Source organism: Triticum aestivum, chromosome 5A (genome assembly GCF_018294505.1).
Source record: "Triticum aestivum cultivar Chinese Spring chromosome 5A, IWGSC CS RefSeq v2.1, whole genome shotgun sequence".
In the NCBI taxonomy this organism is placed as follows: Eukaryota; Viridiplantae; Streptophyta; class Magnoliopsida; order Poales; family Poaceae; genus Triticum; species Triticum aestivum.
Window position 1 is genome coordinate 152,841,893 of NC_057806.1, and position 6,235 is coordinate 152,848,127.

A 6,235-nucleotide genomic window follows, 5' to 3' on the forward strand; every position below is an offset into this window, starting at 1 on the left:
AACTTTGACCAGTTCAGGGTCTATAAAAGATTGACATGTCAAACGTTTGGTGGGTCATACCAGGATTACCTGGACAGGAGTGGCTTACTTGATGAAGGCAGGTTAACCTGGGTTTTTAGGTGAATACACCAGGCTTCCAAGCTGTGGCTTGATAGCCAATTACAAGGGTCCTTTCAAACTTTTTGTTTCTTTGCAAAAAGAGCCCCCCAGTAACTTTGTGAGCTGTGCTCAGTGTGTGCCCATGTTTGAGTCTGTGCTTTGTGCAACACTCTCTTTGGCTCCACATATTTTTCTTTGTGGCTTAAATGCCCATCAAGAGGTGTAGCTTTGGTGTGAAAACAACCAAGCCCCCTAGTGATATCCTTTCATGGTTTCAAACCGATCAATAGGTGTAGCTATAGTTCAAATATGACCAAGCCCCCTGGTGATCTTCTTTATATCCGTGTAGCTGCTAAGACCGGATTAATAGAAAACTCTGCTTTGTCAGTAAACTCTTATAAGCACACACAGGATGTAAAAAGAACAGATACCCCGCTGTAAAGGAGGCTCCAGTTTATTATATGATATATACATTGTCATAAATATGTACATATGAAGAGCATATGGCTTCAAGTATAGTAAGGCCGAAGAAGAGCTATGTTCCATGGCCGCTTGGTCTCCTCCTCCGATTTACGTGAGTTTGTGTGCTCTCGAACATCAATGAGGTAGTAAGACCCGTTGTGCAGATTCTTGCTGACCACAAAGGGTCCTTCCCAAGGTGGGGATAACTTGTGCATATCAGTCTGATCCTGGATTAGCCGGAGCACCAAATCGCCTTCTTGAAAGGTTCTGGTTTTAACCCGGCGGCTATGATAACGTCGGAGATCTTGTTGATAAATCGCCAATCGTGCTGCTGCAAGATCACGCTCTTCATCCAACAGGTCCAGGGAATCTTGACATGCCTTCTCATTATCAGCTTCAACGTAGGCTGTCACACGGGGCGAGTCGTGAAGGATGTCACTAGGAAGAACTACCTCCGCTCCATAAACCATGAAGAAAGGTGTGTAACCCGTAGACCTATTGGGTGTGGTATTGATGCTCCATAACACAGAAGGTAGCTGCTCAACCCAGCAACCCGGTGTCCGCTTTAAAGGAACCATAAGCCTGGGTTAGATACCTCGTAGATTTTCTTGATTTGCCCTCTCTGCTTGACCATTAGACTGGGGGTGAGCCACTGATGCTAGATCGAGCCGGATGTGCTCACTTTGGCAAAATTCCTCCATCTCCCCTTTTGACAAGTTAGTACCATTATCTGTTATAATGCTATGTGGAAAACCAAACCAGAATATCACCTTTTGATGAATTGAACCGCCGTGGCCGCATCACATTTGCTGACTGGCTCTGCTTCCACCCATTTGGTGAATTTATCAACTGCCACTAATAAGTGGGTTTTTTTGTCTTTGGGTCGCTTGAAGGGTCCAGCCATATCAAGCCCCCAAATCGCAAACGACCAAGTTATTGGAATCATCCTCAACTCTTGAGCCGGAACGTGAGCACGACGTGCGAATTTTTGACAGCCATCACATCTTTTGACCAAATCCTCCGCATCGGCATGTGCTGTTAACCAATAAAAACCGTGGTGAAAAGCCTTAGCAACCAAAGACTTTGAACCGGCATGATGACCACAATCCCCTTCATGGATTTCTCGCAAAATCTCACAACCCTCTTGAGGAGAAACACAACGCTGAATTGCTCCTGAAACGTTGTAACGATGTAACTCCCCATTAAGTATAGTCATGGACTTGGAACGTCGGATGATCTGTCGAGCCAACGTTTCATCGTATGGTAACTCGCCCCGGTTCATGTAAGCCAGATATGGGATTGTCCAATCCGGTAGGACGTGCAAAGCTGCCACTAATAGAGCCTCCGGATCAGGAATAGCCAAATCTTCTTCTGTTGGTACCTTGACTGACGGATTATGCAATACGTCAAGAAAGACATTTGGTGGAACCGGTTTATGCTAAGAACCAAGACGAATCAAAGCATCTGCCGCTTCATTCTTTTGCCGGTCTATATGGTCCACCTGATAACCCTTGAAGTGACCAGCCACTGTATCCACCTCTCGCCAATATGCAGCCATGAGCGGGTCTTTAGAATCCCAAGTGCCAGACACCTGTTGAGCCACCAGATCTAAATCGCCGAAGCACTTAACCTGGCTTGAGTTCATCTCCTTAGCCATCCTAAGACCGTGGAGCAAAGCCTCATATTCAGCTACATTGTTAGTACAAGGGAACATTAAACGGAGGACATAACAAAACTTGTCACCTCGTGGGGAAGTTAATATGACTCCAGCCCCCAAGCCCTCCAACTGTCTGGACCCATCAAAATGAATAGTCCAATATGTAATATCTGGTTTCTCTTCAGGTGCCTGTAACTCCGTCGAATCATTGATGAAGTCCATGAGTGCCTAGGATTTGATCGTTGTGCGGGGTATATATTTGAGCCCATGAGGTCCAAGCTCAATAGCCCACTTAGCAATCTGGCCAGTTGCTTCTCTGTTTTGAATTATATCTCCCAGAGGGGCTGAACTTACCACTGTGATGGGATGGCCTTGAAAATAGTGTTTGAGTTTCCGGCTTGCCGTAAACACTCCATACACCAGCTTCTGCCAATGTGGATATCTCTATTTTGACTCAATGAGCACCTCACTGATATAATAAACCGGCCGTTGAACCGGATATTCCTTGCCAACCTCCTTGCGCTCCACTACGATAGCCACGCTAACAGCTCGAGCATTAGCAGACACATATAGCAATAACGGCTCCTTATCGATCGGCGCTGCAAGCACAGGCGGTTCAGCTAATTGCCTCTTCAGATCCTCGAACGCCTTATCAGCTGCCTCGCTCCAGACAAAGTTATCTGTTTTCTTTAGCATTTGATATAAAGGGATGGCCTTTTCCCCGAGACGACTGATAAAATGGCTCAAAGCTGTAATCCGGCTGGCCAGACGTTGAACGTCATTAATACACGCCGGTTTAGCCAAAGATGTGATCGCTGAAATTTTTCCGGATTAGCCTCAATGCCTCTGTTTGACACCAAAAAGCCCAAGAGCTTGCCTGCCGGGACACCAAAGACACACTTCTCCGGATTGAGCATCATCTTGTAAACCCGGAGGTTGTCAAAGGTTTCTCTCAAATCATCTATCAATGTTTCCTCCTTTCTGGATTTTATCACAATATCATCCACATATGCATGAACATTGCGCCCAATTTGCTTACGAAGGCAATTCTGAACACAACGCTGATAAGTTGCCTGGGCACTGTTGAGTCCAAAGGGCATGGAGACATAGCAGAAGGCTCCAAAGGGAGTTATGAAAGCTGTCTTCTCCTGGTCCTTAACCGCCATTTTAATCTGATGATAACCAGAATAAGCATCCAGAAAACACAAATGGTCACAACCTACCATAGCATCAATTATCTGATCAATGCAAGGGAGAGCAAAGGGGTCTGCAGGGCAAGCCTTGTTTAAATTTGTGTAATCCACACACATACGCCAAGTGCCGTTTTTCTTAAGAACCAGCACCGGATTAGCCAACCACTCTGGATGAAAAACCTCCACGATAAACCCTGTGGCTAACAACCAAGCTACACTTCACCGATAGCCTTACGTCTTTCTTCGTTGAAGCGGCGGAGAAACTGTCGGACCGGTTTAAACTTAGGATCAATGTTGAGTGTGTGCTCAGCGAGTTCCCTCGGTACACCTGGCATGTCAGAAGATTTCCATGCAAAGATGTCCCGATTATCACGGATGAACTCGATGAGCGCGCTTTCCTATTTGGGATCCAGGTTAGCGCTGATGTTGAACTGTTTGGATGAATCGCCAGGAACAAAGTCAACCATCTTAGTATCTGTGGCCGATTTGAACTTCAACGTTGGATCGTGTTCCGTAGTTGGCTTTTTCAAAGAAGTCATGTCTGCCGGATCAACTTGCTCCTTATAGAATTTCAACTCCTCCGTGGCACAAACCGACTCAGCATAAGCCGCATCACCTTCCTCACATTCAAAAGCGATCTTTCTGCTTCCATGTACTGTGATAGTCCCCTTATGACCTGGCATTTTAAGCTGTAGATAAACATAACATGGCCTCGCCATGAATTTAGCATAAGCCAGCCGCCCAAACAAGGCGTGGTACGGACTTTTGATTTTTACCACCTCAAATGTCAATGTTTCTGACCTTGAATCATAATCATCTCCAAAAGCCACCTCTAAGGCTATCTTGCCAACAGGATATGCAGACTTACCAGGCACTACACCATGAAAAACGGTATTTGACGATTTAAGATTCTTATCTGTCAACCCCATACGGCGGAATGTATCATAATATAGAATGTTGATACTACTTCCCCCATCCATGAGCACTTTAGTGAACTTGTATCCCCCAACTTGAGGGGCTACCACCAGGGCCAAGTGACCCGGATTGTCAACCCGGGGTGGGTGATCCTCTCTACTCCACAAAATGGGTTGCTCAGACCAGCGCAAATACTGAGGCACTGCCGGTTCAACAGAGTTTACTGCCCTCTTGTGAAGCTTCCGATCACGCTTACACAAACTAGTAGTGAAGGCATGATATTGCCTACTATTTAGCTGCTTGGGATTGCTCTGGTAACCCGACTGCTGCTGATGATGATGATTCCCCTGATGGTTGTAACCTCCCTGGTGGCCTTGGTGCCCTTGATTGATGTGTCCGGTTTGGTTGCCTTGAAACCCTAAACCGGAACCACCACCTCCGTAACCCGGCCCGTGGAAACCACCTCCTGAACCGTCGGGCGGGCCGTTATCATACTGGAACATATTGGAATTCTTGAAATCTCGCATGATATAACAGTCCTTCCAAAGATGCGATGCTGGCTTCTCCTTTGATCCATGCTTTGGACAGGGTTGATTTAACAGACGCTCCAAATTGGGGCCTGGACCTCCGCCCCTCTGGGGCTGCTTGCCCTTGCGGCGCTGGCCATTTTCCTGAGCATTGGTGTTAGCGACAAAGTCCAAGCTGTTGTCGGCCTTGAGCTTACCACTGTTCCCATGGCCTGCCGGATTATGCTGCTGACCTTTGTCGTTCTTCTTCCCTTTCCCCGGTTTGTCCTCCTCTGAATCCGGGTCCTTGGTATTATCTGAATCGGCGTACTTAACCAAAGCGGCCATGAGCGTTGACATATCATTGCAGTGATGTTTGAGCCTTCCTAACTTCTATTTGAGCGGTAGGAAACGGCAATTGCCCTCTAATGTTAACACTGCGGTGTCTGCATTGATACGATCTGATGAGTGCAAAATCATTGAGACCCGTTTGACCCAATGGGTCGTGGACTCCCCTTCCTCTTGGACACAAGCAGCCAGATCCACGATTGACATCGGCTGCTTACAAGTATCTTTGAAGTTCTAGATAAACCGGTGCTTCAATTCAGTCCATGACCCGACAGAGTTAGTTGGTAAGCTCTTCAACCAAGTACGAGTTGTTCCTTCCAACATCATGGTGAAATATTTAGCACACACTGCCTCATCCACATCTAACATCTCCATCGCCATCTCATAGTTTTCCACCCACGCCTCTGGTTGTAAATCGGCGATGTAATTTGGTACCTTACGAGGTCCCTTGAAGTCCTTGGGCAGTCTCACATTACGCAAAGCGGGGGTGAGACATGGCACCCCTAAGGAACTGAATACCACACCCGGCTCTACTGAAGCGGTAGAGTGAACCAGAGCATGTTGTCATGCTCCGTGTCGAGTTGCTAACTCGGCCTCCCGACGTGCACGGCCATGGTCCACAACATCCTGTGCATTAGCACCTCCCCCTGCCGGGTTGTTTCCTTGCGGCGAATTTCGGCGACGTGCACTGCTTGACACAGCTGGTTCATCCTCAATGTGTCTGCTATAGCTCCGGCTCGGACGGGGAGTGGAATGAATCCTCTCACGACTGTGTGAATATGCCTGCTGTTGATTTAACTCTGTTTGAAGGAGATCTCTGGCCTGACGTGCTTCAACCGCAACTGGTGATTCGCCGTCGGTTGGGAGGGCTGCCAGGGGTGAAGCGGCGGCCACAATATTGTCCAACGGGTTGGAATAATGCCCGGGAGGTGTTGGCACATACTGTGGCACAACATTGTTCTGGCGAGGCGGGTCCATCGTGCGTGGTTGAACCGGTGCTCCTGTTCCCGGTGCCTCCGCCCGGTTTAGTATGGGTTGGTTACCAGCTCCTGCTC